The sequence below is a fragment of the Eptatretus burgeri genome, chromosome 6 (genome assembly GCF_056783735.1).
Source record: "Eptatretus burgeri isolate ZD-2024b chromosome 6, Ebu_testis_v1, whole genome shotgun sequence".
Classification (NCBI taxonomy): Eukaryota; Metazoa; Chordata; class Myxini; order Myxiniformes; family Myxinidae; genus Eptatretus; species Eptatretus burgeri.
The window spans coordinates 28,058,029-28,072,491 of record NC_140966.1 but is presented as its reverse complement, the minus strand read 5'-3'; the positions used below and the strand labels follow the sequence as shown (position 1 = coordinate 28,072,491).

General features: G+C 42.4%; 1 long non-coding RNA gene across 2 annotated transcripts in view; it reads right to left on the bottom strand.

Moving 5' to 3' along the window:
- Positions 1–2,796: 2,796 nt before the first annotated feature.
- LOC147024439 (uncharacterized) overlaps positions 2,797–14,463 on the bottom strand; it is a 138,685-nt gene continuing 127,018 nt past the window's right edge. The window contains exons 3-4 of one of the 2 annotated variants that reach the window (XR_015059023.1): positions 3,789–3,950; positions 2,797–3,535 (exon numbers count right to left, since the gene is read on the bottom strand). This is a non-coding gene — a long non-coding RNA (uncharacterized LOC147024439). Of the gene's footprint in view, positions 3,951–14,463 lie in introns of both variants that reach the window. The other variant, XR_015059022.1, reaches the window with a different exon arrangement.

Here is a 14,463-nt window from a genome sequence, read left to right as displayed (position 1 = left end):
TGTAAAACGTTGGCTTACGTTGAACTTTTGATGTTTTTTTTTAAAGATTCGGACGTATTCATAGCGACTTGGTCTTATGTATAACGCATTGGTAACGGACACAGAACGTTTCGTTGTGTTATAGATAACTTATACCAACGAATGCTGAACCTGTTGTCGGCCTACACAACCGATGCCCAACGATAGTCTAACTTAGGCATAGCGCGTTGCACGCATCGCCGACGATGTGGTGACGTAGCCTATTAAAAGGCTGATGCACAACGATTCGAATCATAACTGCCGTAGAAATGGAAGTGTCAACATCGCGGTCACACCTTGGCGATCTTGCCAGCGTATGCCGACCTAAGAAAAATGTGTCTAAAATGTTGGGGCACGTCAAATACGGTATGAGTAAGTTTGGTATACGTGAGTACAACGCTAAAGTACGCTATCATACGTCGTAGTAAGTAGAGTACGTCAAATTTTAAACATGTTCAAAATTTGTGGACGTACTCGGCGTATGACACACGTTCCGCATGCGATGGGGATAAGTTGTACACACGATATGCGGACACTTACACACGTCCACAAAGGCTACTTATAAGCTACTCATAAGTCGAAACACGTCGCGGTAATGTCTTTTTTACATGAAACTTATTTCTAACTTACGTTTGACGTGCTTTGAACCAATTCTTTACGTAGTCCCAACACACATCGACGTTTGTAGACGTATTCCAATGACGTCTTCCGGTCGACAAAAAAAAATAAATGAACATGTTTCTAGCTTACAACTGCCATATAAAGACGTGTTCCCAGCGGTTTTGGGAATTGGTATATAAAAATGCTGCTCATAAAATGGGAACCCAACAGTGTTTTTGAGTCGATGTCTATGTCAGCAGTAATAGTATCAGTATTAGTATTAGTAGTCGTTTGTTCATGTTGGCAGTAGTAGGTGAGGGGGAGGGTGTGGGTTATGATGGATCGTCCTTGCGTCCACGTGTCCACGGGTAGGAGACATCTTTTCACCATTGTTCGAAGTTCTTCGCGGCTAATTTTTTATGGGGCTTTTTTAACAATGAGCTATAGCTTGTTTTTACGATTTAGGTCTATTCATAACGGGTTAGACAAATGCACAATGAACTCATAATGTGCATAGAGCCCTTTGATTACTTATAGATACGGTATACCAACGAATAATTATCGTGAAGCCGGCGTTCACAAACTATGCCCAACGATAGCCTAACTTATCCATATCGTGCGGCAGTTTATCTTTGCCGGTGACGTGGGGTTTGCTATTCATAGGCTGACACTCAACGATTTAAATGGCTGCATCTCCACGATTGAAAGTAGACGCTTGCGCTCAACAATTGGATTTTTTTTACACTCAACGACTTTTAAACGGTACCACTCAGCTATTTTCATTGTTTACAATGAATGATTTAAATTCCTGTCACTCGCCTTTGTTTTTTGATGCTGGCGCTCGGAAATTTTAATCGTTTCTATTAAACGTGTTAAATCGCTCAAACTCCACTATTGAAAGTAGACGCTTGCGCTCAACAATTGGATTTTTTTTTTTTACACTCAACGACTTTTAAACGGTACCACTCAGCTGTTTTCATTGTTTACAATGAACGATTTAAATTGCTGTCACTCGCCTTTGTTTTTTGACGCTGGGGTTTTGAAATTTGAAGCGTTTCTTCTGAACGTGTTAAAACGCTCAAACTCGACTATTTTAAATGGACGCTGCCGATGGACAATTGGAATCATAGCCAAGCTCGACATCGAAGTGTGAACATCCTCGTCATGCCGAAGAAAAGTTTGAAGAATGGTGCAAATAAGTGTCCTGGCCGTGGCCGTGGACGCTGACACAAGGACGATCCATTATACCGACGTCTTTCAGCCTATGAGTAACTTAAAAGTAACGTCTGTCGACGTGTGGCTACGATCGCGTAACGTGCCAACAACACGTTAATCATAGGTTAGAAATAAGTTTTGGGTACGCTAAACATTACGTCGGTGTGTCTCAACTTATGATTAACTTACAAGTAGCATGTGTTGACATCTGTCAACGATCGCAGACCGTGCATACAACTTGTGGCCAGCGTAGCGGAACATGTGAGTCATACGCCGGCATACGTCGTGAAATTTCAGGCATGAAAAAATTTGAGGACAACCAAAAAGTACAACGTTTAAATCCAGCGTACAACGACGTATGGCAGTGTTTTTCAGCGTGCTCTCAATGTTATCAAAACTTACCCATAACGTATTCAACGTGTGCCAGCGTTTTAGAAAAAAAATTCAAAAATCGGCATACGTTGGCTAAAACGTCAAGTTGTGACCAGGCCTTTAAGTATAAGTAGTCATTTGGAATGTTCCATCCTACTCTTTTTCTGCTTTTCCCATGTTCCCATACTCGCCTATCCTCAGCCCACTCATGTTTATCATGGTGATGGAGCTGGAAAGCAGGAAGGTGAGCTTGAGGGTTAGTATTGGAAGGATGCTGTATGCAAGCAATCTGGCTGTTGTGGTGGAGAGTGGGTGGGAGATGCAAGAAGTACGAGGGGAGTGGAAGGAGGCATTTGGGAAACATGGACTGAAGATGAGTGTCTGTGGTACACTTACCTTTCGGGTTTCCTTCCCTTTAGTGTGTGTATGTTGTTCGTGGTGCCAAAACAAGCCCATTCTATAACGACTGCAATCCAAGGTTTGCACTTCATGAGTATGAACGATCATATTGGTCGCCTCCTACTCAAATGGATCTTTGTCAGTTGGGGTTTGTGACTTCTGAATGATGTTACAATGACCACATCAACCACGTAACATTTTGAAACTTGTAATTCAAAAAACAGATACAAGGTCAAATGAGGAAGTTCACCATCACATACAATGCAATGCCCAACAATGATTCCCACGTTGAGGTGTTTCCGCCCAGTGTCTCTGTCCTGCCAGCTCAACTCACGCATGTTCACCTCGTCCACCAGGGCTGTTGAACGATTGAGTCTTGTCGTGGTGGTCTCTCGTGTACGCTGGCCCATCCAGGATGCTTGAAGAGCTCAAAGGAATTCTTTCCCGATACACAATCTTAATGAGTTTTTAATCAACCTCATTATAATAGGCTCCACATGTGAAGAACTGTTCTGGGCATTAACACCTTGTTCACTCATCAGAGTTCAATCGAGCATGGAGACAATCGAAACGCATGTCTTGTCACATGTCACCCATTTCCTTACACCTCCCTCTCACGAGTTTATAGAGTAAGAGAAAACAATCCCGTGCCTTCCAGCAAATGCGATTCTCGTCGAAACTGGAAGTTTCGTTTGAGAATGTTCCAGCACCTTCACAAATCTGACAAGGCATTTATAGTACAGTTCTGCCCTCTGCAGTCAAAATTAGCTCATTACATCAAGCAATTTATATTACCCTTTACCGATGTGTGCTGCAGCAAACTTCTAACATGTAACCGTCCATTTTACTCGTTCATGTATTGGCATTTATTAATGCTTATTCACAAATACCACAACATCGAGCTTTTAACTGACAGTGAGTATAGAGAAGACTGAGGTGATGCGGGTCGGGCAGCAGAGACAAGAAATTAATATCAGATTAGAGGGGAAGGAGATCAGGAAGGGAAATAGGTTTGAGAGTCTGGGAGGAACAGTGACTGGGGATGGCAACCTCGAGGTAGAGGTGCAAAGGAGGATTCAGGTGGGTGTGAATGTATGGAGGAGGGTGGAGGGAGAATGGCAGACAGAAAGGTATCAAGAAAATTGAAAGGGAAGGTTCTGATGTCATGTGTAATGCTGACCTACCTTTACGGTCTGGAGATGGTGGCACTGACAGAGAGACAACAGAGGTTGCAGGTTTGCGAGAACTGGGTCAGGAGGATTGTGGGAGTGAAGAGGGTGGCTAGAAGGAGGATGGATGAACTGAGGCAGGAGATTGGTGAAATGCCAGCTGAGATTGGCTGGACACTTGGTGTGGGTGGGGGAAGAGAGAATGACAAAGAGAGTGGATAGATTGAGTGTGGTATTGGGAGTTGCATGAATATTAATGTATGCATGATGAGCCAGAACTGATGAAGCAGAACCGAGAGTGATGTCAGCAGGCTGTTGAGGAATGAAGGAGGTGAGAGCCGCCATTAAACGATTGAGCCAAAGGACTTGCGTGTTGGCTGATTTTACTATACATCATATTGGTGACAGAGGTGGAACTGCTCACCTTGCTCTGACATCACCTGCTGCATTCTTACCAAGTCCGGGTGAGCCTTCGATATCTTTTACCTCTCGGATGCACATATTCGAGAACTTCATGCTGGCGGTAAATGATGACACACTTTCTGATGCGAGGAAGAGCGCATTGCTTCTACACTGCCGAGGAACTGAAGGGAAGTGTTTATTCTATACCCTTCCTGTTGATGGGGACACGTACTCTGCTGCCGTCGCTGCATTAACAGCCTTTTTCATGCCAAAGGTGAACGTTGTTTTTGGACGATATATGTTTCGTCAACGAGCACAGAGGCCGGGTGAATCGACTGCTCAGTTTGTTGCTGCTTTACGTGAGATTGCGGTTAATTGCGAGTTCAGTGATCTCTCTGATGAAATGGTATGAGATCGGCTCGTGGAAAAAAAAACCCTCACAGCTCGTATTCGTGAATGGCTGTTTTGGAACCGGAGCTTACACTGCAGAAAGCCCTCGTAATGGCGAGACAAATCGAATCAGCCATGGTGGAAGCAAAAGCGATTGCATGTGACACGTCGACGTCCTTTCAGGATGTTAAAACGATACCAGCACGTACCATCGTGGGGCAATACAGACGCAACCCCATCCACAGGGACACATTAAATGAACATGCAAAGTCAAATTTTTCACAGGCTCGACAGGTACGCCAAGAGAGTACTTGTTATCAGTGTGGTTCTGCAATGCACTTAGTCAATTTCCCCATCCATCCCATCCATTGGGACCATACTCTGTGCAGAGCGTTGGTGCTGCCGAAGCAGACTCCTTGGCTATTGGGCACAATCCTGGACGGGTCGCCACTCCGACACAGGATACCAGCAAGCTGGCACTCATTTTGCTGACCTCGGACGGATGATAGGTCGAGTTAACCCCCACCCGGTAATATTTCAACAGCTGAGCAGGGTTTGAACTCAGGAACCTTGGATCCCAAGCCTGCCACCATAACCATTAAGCCAACACCAGGCATTATTACCCCAGATGTCCTGCAAAAGATGTAAATTGCTGGCAGTGTGGCAAAAGTGGACATTTTGCTAAAGTATGTCGCAGTGAAGACCACAAATGTCAAGTGCGGGAAGTGACTGTGTCAGATGTTACTGTTTTAAGCATAAACACACAAGCCTCTGAACAAATTCGAAGGAACATATTTTGTGATGTTCATCTTTGCACATCTGATGGCTCGGCATGCTCAGCTAAATTGCTGGTGCACACAGGTTCAGTCGTTTCCATTCTTCCAGAGTCTACCTACCTGGAGCATTTCAAGAATGCACTTCTTGCAGAATCAAAATTACACTTGGTGGCTTACCTTAAAAAACCGATCTCTGTAGTTGGTTGTCTTCAATTACAGGTTTGACACAACCATGTTTCTGTGCCTGCTGATTTCTTCATTGTGCCTTCTGGCTGTACAGGAGGATAACTTGATTGGGGGCACTCACCGTGTGATAGTGCCTACAAAATTTCAACCCAAGTTAATCCAGCTTGCCCATGATACACATGAAGGTATTGTAAAGACTAAACAAAGGCTGCATGACCTCTACTGGTGGCCAGGGATGGATTCCCACGTGGAAGTTGCCATCAAGTCCTGTATTACTTGCCAAATGCATGATAAAACAGCTGTAAAACGGGTTCCACCTTTGCAACCAGTTCCGCTTCCTCATGCTGCTTTTGAAAAGCTTGCCATCGATGTAGTGGGACTACTTGGTAACGGCCAAATGGACTGTCACTATGCCATTACCTTAATTGATTACTTCAGCAAATGGTCAGAAGTCGCCTTTACGTCCCAAGTTACATCTGCTACAGTTATCAAGTTCCTGACTGCAGTGTTCAGTCATGAAGGAAACCCACGGGAACTTATCTCTGACAATGGATCTCAGTTTGTTTCATCTGAGTTTGAAACATTCCTGCAGGAAAGAAACATCAAACACTGACGTAGTTCTATTGCCCACAAACCAACGGGGAGATAGAACGCTTCAACAGAGTGTTTAAGGACTGTTTACACACTACAAATCTCGAAGGGAAGACCTCGAAATCATTCGTACCCAACTTCTTGCAAACACATAGAGCAAAAGACATGCAACAACTCATCAGACCCCTGCTGAACTTCTACATTGGCGTACATTGCACACCAAGTTGCACACTGGGGACCATCAAATCAGTGTACCTGCTGCAAGACTCGAGTATGTGAGACGCTGTGTTCAACAGAAACAAGGGAAGTCTAAACGATACACAGACAAGCGTCGGGGAGCAAAACTTTCCACCTTTCAATGTGGTTCTTTCATGCGAGTTCGGAAACCTGGACCTCACCAGAAAGGACAAAACAAGTTTACCCAACCTCTCAAGATCATCTTCAGACTCTGATGGGAAAGTGTGGAATGAAATTCATCTAGCACCTGCAATTGAGACCTCAAATGGACTTTCTGCTGGAAATACGACAGGTTCTGAGGACTATAGGTCACATAGCTCTGTCCAACATATGCCTCCACAAGTTTTTACTCCAGGTGTTCGTTGTGGGACGAGATATTGTCGAGCCCCAGAATGGACCAACGACTTTGTCATGTGACATACTCACTATGTTCTTTGTTTTTTTTCTTTATTGGTTCATGAGCCCCAGCCAGAGTGACCACTATATTCGTTATGTCTGTGTGTCTGTCTCCAGAGCATAACTCCGTGGACTTTGATCCGATCTTGATGAAACTTTGTTATGTGTTCGATATCAATGTCTAGTTGTGTTTTCCTGGATATGTTTTTGTGTTTTCGATATCAATGTCGAGTTGTGTTTTCGATATCAATCCTAAACTTAGGATTAGATGCTGTCCTCATGACAAACCTTGGATGACGATATCAGTGTATAGTTGTGTTTCCACCCATTGTGGGTGGAGCCACGCCCAAAAAATAGCCATTTTTTAGGGGGTAGTTGGATTAAAAATCTATCTTCTCGGGAATTGACTGAATGGATTGGGTTCTTCGGTATTTGAATAGCAAAATGAATTATCTAAAACTTGTCGTTGTCCGATTTTTCATTTTCATCCCAAGGTCAAGTTCACAAGGTCAAAAACTTAGAAAATTGTGAATTTTGACATAAAAATCATACGACCACCCAAACTTTGAGAGCTCGGATGACAATATTTTTTATGCATATAATAATCTTGAGGTCATTCCCCACCTAAAGTCTTGAAACCATTTTGCTCTATCTCGAACACCTTACCCGTGGCGCCCCCTTCAAGTTTGTTTTTACGCTGATTTCATCAAAGTATGTATAATCCGAGGAGTGTGAAATGCCATATAGCCTATATGACGTTATATTGTTCCTGGAATGTTCCAGAGGAAGTTTTGCACCAAAGGTCATAATCCTTGACCTTTAAAGGCCACAAAGCTCAAATTTTCAAAGTTGTGGGAATCGAACCGGGTTTTCGACCTTCTTCGGCGAACTAACTCCAATAAGCTATATCACGTATCCCGTTTCCTTATTTTAATGTCCATAACATTGTTTTGTGACCTTTAAAGGTTACGCAAAGGTCAAATTTTTAAAGTTGTTGAACGAAACCAGGTTTTCGACATTTTGCAGCTAATAACCTGTCACTGTACCACATCATGTTGATCATTTTTATAACTTGGTCAAAAATTATCACATTGTCTCATCCTTGACTTCTGAAACGATCTACATCGTCAAATACCGCTCGTGAACCATCGTCGTCTTCAGACTTGTTTGTTGCTATTTTTCACGAAAAATGGAATATGTGGTATTGGGAGTTGCATGAATATTAATGGATGCATGATGAGACCAAACTGTCGAGGCAGAACTGAGAGTGACGTTAGCGGGTTGTGAGGAGTGAAGGAGGTGAGAGCTGCCATTAAACGATTGAGCCAAAGGACTTACTTGTTGGCTGATTTTACTATACAACACTGAGAGAGCAAGGTAGGAGGAAAAGAGGTAGACCGCAGTTGAGATGGGAGGATTGTATGAAGAGGGATATCCGTAAGGTAGGGGTGGCTCAAGAGTGGAGAGTGTTGGCTGAGAAAAGAGGGAAGTGGAGGAGTATTGTGGTCAAGGCTTTGAGAAGCAGTTTGTGAGGAGTATCACAGCTTGGTGCCATTGGGCCTCACCCTATATAAAGAGAAGAGGAAGAGGAGTTGGAGAACAGAACAGCCATCTCCCCATCTCTTGCCTTTCATCTGTCTCACTCTCCCACTCTTGTTGACTTTACACCACTTCCAATATTGCTTCTGCTCAGATTCCTTTCTGGTTTTGTGAATAATAAAGAAATCACAATTTTCTTCCATGCATTTACGAGTCCACTTTCCACCTGGCTGCAATGTTTGTGATTTTGTGCTCGAACTTGGGCCACAAACTCTGAGGTTGACTGTCTCTCCTTCCCTTCCTTCCAGTCCTTTGAGAGTGCTGTCCATCATCACCTCATGTTTTCTTCCATATCTATCCCTGCTTTATTTTACTCTTACTTCCAGCCCCCCCTCCCACACCACCCCTTTACTGATGCCACTCATACACTCATGCATGAAGTCTTTGGCTCCATGCTTCCCTTTGATCGCCTGTCAGTTTTGAAACTGCTGCCTTCTATTGTTTCGCTCATCCATGTGAAAATAATTATGATTGCAAATAATTCTTTCCACCATTATGTATTCCACACTATAGACAGCAGCAAGCTTGTCTTCGACTGACCAAGCAATCATGGAATGTTTGGTAGAAGGAATGTTTACGTATGAAGTAATGCTGAATGAATAGTTCCTTCATGTCATTTGTCTATTGAACCAGGAAAGGGTGACCATTTCAGCTGACAGGTAGAATAATTTCTGTGGGTGGGGTGGGGTGGGGGGAGTAGTGGGTTGACTTTACCCCTGAGGTTATGGCTATAATTTACAATCTTGCCTGGCTGCCTGCGATACCTCACCTCCGATTCGTCAAAAGACGCAGCGGAATTTTTTTTTACCATCAAGTAATTCTATCAATCAGGTCTCCAGCTCTACTTCCATTCGAGCACACCTTGTGATGCAATAAATTATCAATCCGGCACTTTATACCTGGACCAAGAATCATGGCACTTCTGCATCATACTGTCTGGACAATGAGTACACTCTTTGAGGAGCACTTTGCAAACGTGCAGCTCTATTTTGATGAATACTTCCCATATGCTTCGATAAATTCCCCCCGTAAATTGCACGTCAGGAATGATATGTCCTTTTCTTGCATTTATTAAAATAATTTATGAATGTGATATTACCAACCGGATATTCGTGCCTCCATTTCAACTAGTGATCATTCGGTGATACTATTTCATCCACATCAGTGTATTCCACCTTGGAAATCGGTAAAGACTTTCTTCTGACCCTTCCGCATTTCATAGATATGCATTTTTGTTCAATGGATTGTATGCAGATAGATTGTTCAGTAATTACTGATTGCAAAGATGCTAATGTTATGACTGCGCAATTTCATAAATTAGTCAATAATTAATCAATATAAACAACATTTTAACGCTAGTCCTACAAATATATTTTATGACCTATTCTTACCAGTTGGGTGTGTTCAGACCCTAACTAAAAAATAAACTCAATTTCACTAAATCTGCCAAATTTTCACATCAATGACTAAACATGGTGTTTTATTGATGAAGTCAACAAAGATAAGAAAAATCGATATAAAATTAACCAACCAACTGGGAATTTGATGACCCCAACTGAGAAGCACTAAATTTCATTCAATCTGCTAAAGTTTCACATCAATGAGGAAACATAATTATTTTGATTGGATGATGTTTTGCTGATAAAGAAGCAGCCTGGTGTTGGCTTAGCGGTTAGGGTGGCTGACTTGGGATCCTTGGGTCCTGAGTTCGTGCCCCGTTTTTCCACTGAATTAATACCAGGCGGGATTGACTCAGCTTATCATCCTTCCGAGGTCGGCAAAATGAGTACCAGTATATTGGTAATAGAGACACTGCATCAGCGGCAGAGCCATGTCCCTAACCAATGATGCAACCAGCAGCCATAAGGCTGCACAAGAGAGATAGAGATAGAACAAACATAAGCAGAAATTTTTTTTTAGAGTACTTGCCCGTTATAAATACCATATGAAGTTATCATGTAAACAAATCAATGAACGAAAACAACTGGGGTCTGTTTGGACCCTAGAAAGGATTTGCTTGTAACTATGTGCAGCGAGTTTGGATCATAAAACATCATATATATTTATTCCCGGCACATATAAGTAAACAAACTAATAAAACATGAAATACATTGTCAAACTAATGTAGAAATAATACATAAAAATGTATGCCTGGCGTCTAAAAAGACCCCTATTGATAGGACTAAGGTTAAAAAAAAACTTAGGATTATATGCTGTCCTCATGATAAGCCTTGGATGACCAAGAGTATTCATAGACTCTTGGTTCAACGTGATGTGGCATTCAAACGAGGGTCTGACACATACATATATCTACAAATGAGCTTCAGTGTGAAATCAAACTGTCAAAGATTAACTTATATAATCACAAGATTGACCATTTGAAGCAATCACAATCAGAAAAGTGGCATCAACGAATTAGAAACACAACTGGATTGCGTAAGTGAATTATATGCTTCCCTGGTGTTGATAAGTCAACTGAAATTGCAGTTGAACTTGATTCTTATTCTGTGCAAATTTGTTGCACTCTCCCCCCCTTAAACTTGTCTTTGCTGGCACCCTACCTCCCAGCCTCATCACCTCCCCCGATTATCAAGCGTTATCAAGTTTATGAGTGTTTACTCCATTGGAATGTATCCGCATCTGCATCCTTTTGATTTCCACTCACAACTTCTTAAGGAAATTTCATACGAATTATCTGAGACTTTCACTGAACTTTTAAATTTATGCCTCATATCTGGATGCTTCCCTGACACCTGGAAAATGCATCTGTATGTCCATTTCCTAAAACCACCAGTCACAAAACACGACCAGCTTCGCCCACTATCGATTGCACCTGTCATTTCTCATGTCTTTGAGAGCTTTTTAGTTGACTGGGTGATGGAGAATATTTCAGATGTGATTGATCCACAAAAATTTGGTATTAATTTTTATCTTGTGCAAATTTGTTCCACTGTTCCTCCCTGAAACTTGTCTTTGTTGACACCATCCCTCCCAGCCTCATCACCTCTCCTGATTATATTGAGCATTATCAAGTTTATGAGTGTCTACTCCATTGGAACGTTTGGAACTGCATCTGTGCGTCCTTTTGATTTCCACTCACGACTTCTTAAGGAAGTTTAATATGAAGTGTCTGAACTTTTAAATGCATGCCTCATATCTGGATGCTTTCCTGGCACCTGGAAAATGCATCTGTATGTCCGTTTCCTAAAACCAACCCAGTCACGAAATACGATCAGCTTTGCACAGTATCTATTACACCTGTCATGTCTCATGTCTTTGAGGGCTTTTTAGTTGACTGGATGATGAAGGATATTACAGATGTGATTGATACACAAAACATTGGTAATTTGAAAGGATGTTCCATCAATCACTATTTTGTACCATATGATGGATTGTACAAACAAGGGCCTCAACAAACAGAACTACTATGCAAATTTTTGTCCATTTGACCATATTAACTACACGACTGTGTTTGAAAGGATGATTGAACTTGGAGTGAACCGTGCAATTCTGCCCATGATTTGTGTTTTCCTATCACCGTTATTTCAGACTGTTTGGTACAATGGAGCTCCTTCCGACTTATTTCAACTCTGATGTGGAGTGCTGTAGCGCAGAAAAACTGGGCCGATCATCTTCCTCGTGATGGTCCATGATGCCGCTGCTGCGGGCATACACCAATAGAAATACATCGATGACCTTGGTATCGTTGAAATCTTGCAAAGGACTGAGAAGTCTTGCATGCAATCACATTTGGACTTGCTTCATGAATGGTGTTGTGACAATCGCATGATGCCAAAGCCAAAGAAATGTAGGATAATGGGGGATATCATTTATTTTCAAACCACTACCTTCTCTTCAACTAGCGATCAATGGTGTTTCCATGGAAACCGTTTCATTTATGAAGCTTCTCTGCGTCATAATTCAAGACAATCTGCAGTGGAATCAACAGGTTGAGCATATGGTTCGCAATGCTTCTCGGCATTTCTACATCTTGTGTAAGCTCAAAAAGAATGGTGTGAAAGTTGGATACTGAATAATGATCTACAAGCTGTACATTCGCCCATCGTGTAATTTGGAGCCCCTGTATAGAGTTCAGTTCTCATGATATTCCAAATTGCTGATATTGAGCGAATGCAAAAGAGACCATGTGAATGATCACCTTTCGAAACCATCTTCCGATGCTGATCTTTTATATGCTTTCATTTATGCTTCCTTTGCTGATCGTCGCAGTAAACGCATCACAATTTGCTAAGTCTGTCTGTACTCGATTCCAGTTATCATCGCCACCATCAAACTCGACGAGCGGTATCGAGATGTACAGTCGTTGAAGAAACTCTAACCAAAATGAAATGCAACAGACCTGAACACAATGATACAAACAGTTCCCCATTCGATTCCTTGTCCAGAGTAATATCTCAACTATTTTATATCTATGTATTTTTATATGTTATTACTTGTAAACCAAATATCCTTCCTACTCAGACGTTTTATATACAGAGTCAAGGCTCATGGAAGAGATCAGGATGCAACAGAACGGAAGGAAGAGCAGAAAGAGCAGGGGGAAATGCCAACTGCAGGGACGAGGGACAAAATAGACAGACAGACAAGCAAGAGATGTAAGTAAGAATGAGGGGTAGTGAAAGATGGATGGGGTACATAAGATGGAAGCAGAAGCAAGCTCACAGGAAGGAAAAACTTGGAAATTTGAAAGGGGTGGGAGGTCGAGGTGCTCTAACAGGGGTAGAAAATATCATGGTTTTTGGAGTAGAGAATGATCGGGAGATGGTGATGAACAACTGTCTTGATGACCTGGAGGGAAGATTATATATATGGAAGTAGCCAGATTTCTCTGTCCCTATCACGCTCTTTTTGCTGGGATGGCATTATGCTGAGCAGTAGACTAGGCCTCTACAGACATGCACGTCATCTGACATCCAGTGCTCACCCCACTGCATTGCTTCGCTGATGGCAGTCGAACAACATAACCCATATATCTGACTTGACTATTGACGTTCATCAGTGATGGGTGAATGCCAGACGCTAGGCATCAAGAAGATCGATTTAGTAAGATGGCGGTGTAGTAATGGCAGGTGGGACGTCATTACAGCATTACACCAAGCGCTATGCCAGGCCTTTATGGTGATGTATTATTCATGAGGCAATGAGAAGTGGTGTATTATTTCAGAAGCCACTACTGATAACTGATAATTCATAATTAATTATCTTACATTTCTTAGTTATTGAATGATAACTATTATCGTGACACAATATTCCCTTTTTTTGTGACTGCAAAGTTAATCAAGATTACCTGCGTGACAGCAGACGACAGCTAAATAAGTCCACTTAAAAACCACTTTATTATTGAGTTCTTATTATTTATATTTTAAAGTAAGAATTTTTTTTTTTTTTTACATACATGGTCAAAGCTCGTGGAAGAGCAAGGACACAAAACAGGTCACGACACAACATAACAAAGGGGCAGCGGGGGAGGTGATGAGGCTGGGAGGTATGGTGTGAGCATAACAAAGCAGGGTGAAGGGAGAAAGCAGACGGAAAAGGACAAACGGGGGATGCACCGAACGATGAGGGGTAGGGAAGAACACAATGGTTGGACAAGATGGATACATAAGTAAAATTTTGGGAGGGGAAGAGGGTGGTTTAACTGGTAAAGAAAAGATCATGGTTTTTGATGGGGGATGACTTGAGATGTTTATGATGGGGGATGACTTCAAAACAGCTGTCTTGAAAACCTGGAGGAAAGAATGAGATTGAAGAGAATGTGGAATGTTGTTCCACAAGTGGGAAAAAGAGGAATGAATGAGTGGAGGTGAGCAGTGAGTCTCGATTTTAGGAGTTATACCAGAAAGGGGTTTATGGAGAACTGCTTGCATCCTGCAGAAACCTGGGAGAGGGAGGTGGGGCAAAGTGTGGCGATAGCAGAGGGTCAAGACCAGAAAGGTGGTGGAAAAAGGCAGAGACCATGGACGGGTCTGTGGTGACAGGCCCCTAGACTCAACTTCATCACAGGAGATTCCATTGATCTTGAAGGCCTTGTTTTCAATGGCATCAAGCTGAGCAAGGTGTGGGGCTGTGGCACCAGCCCAGAGGGGAGA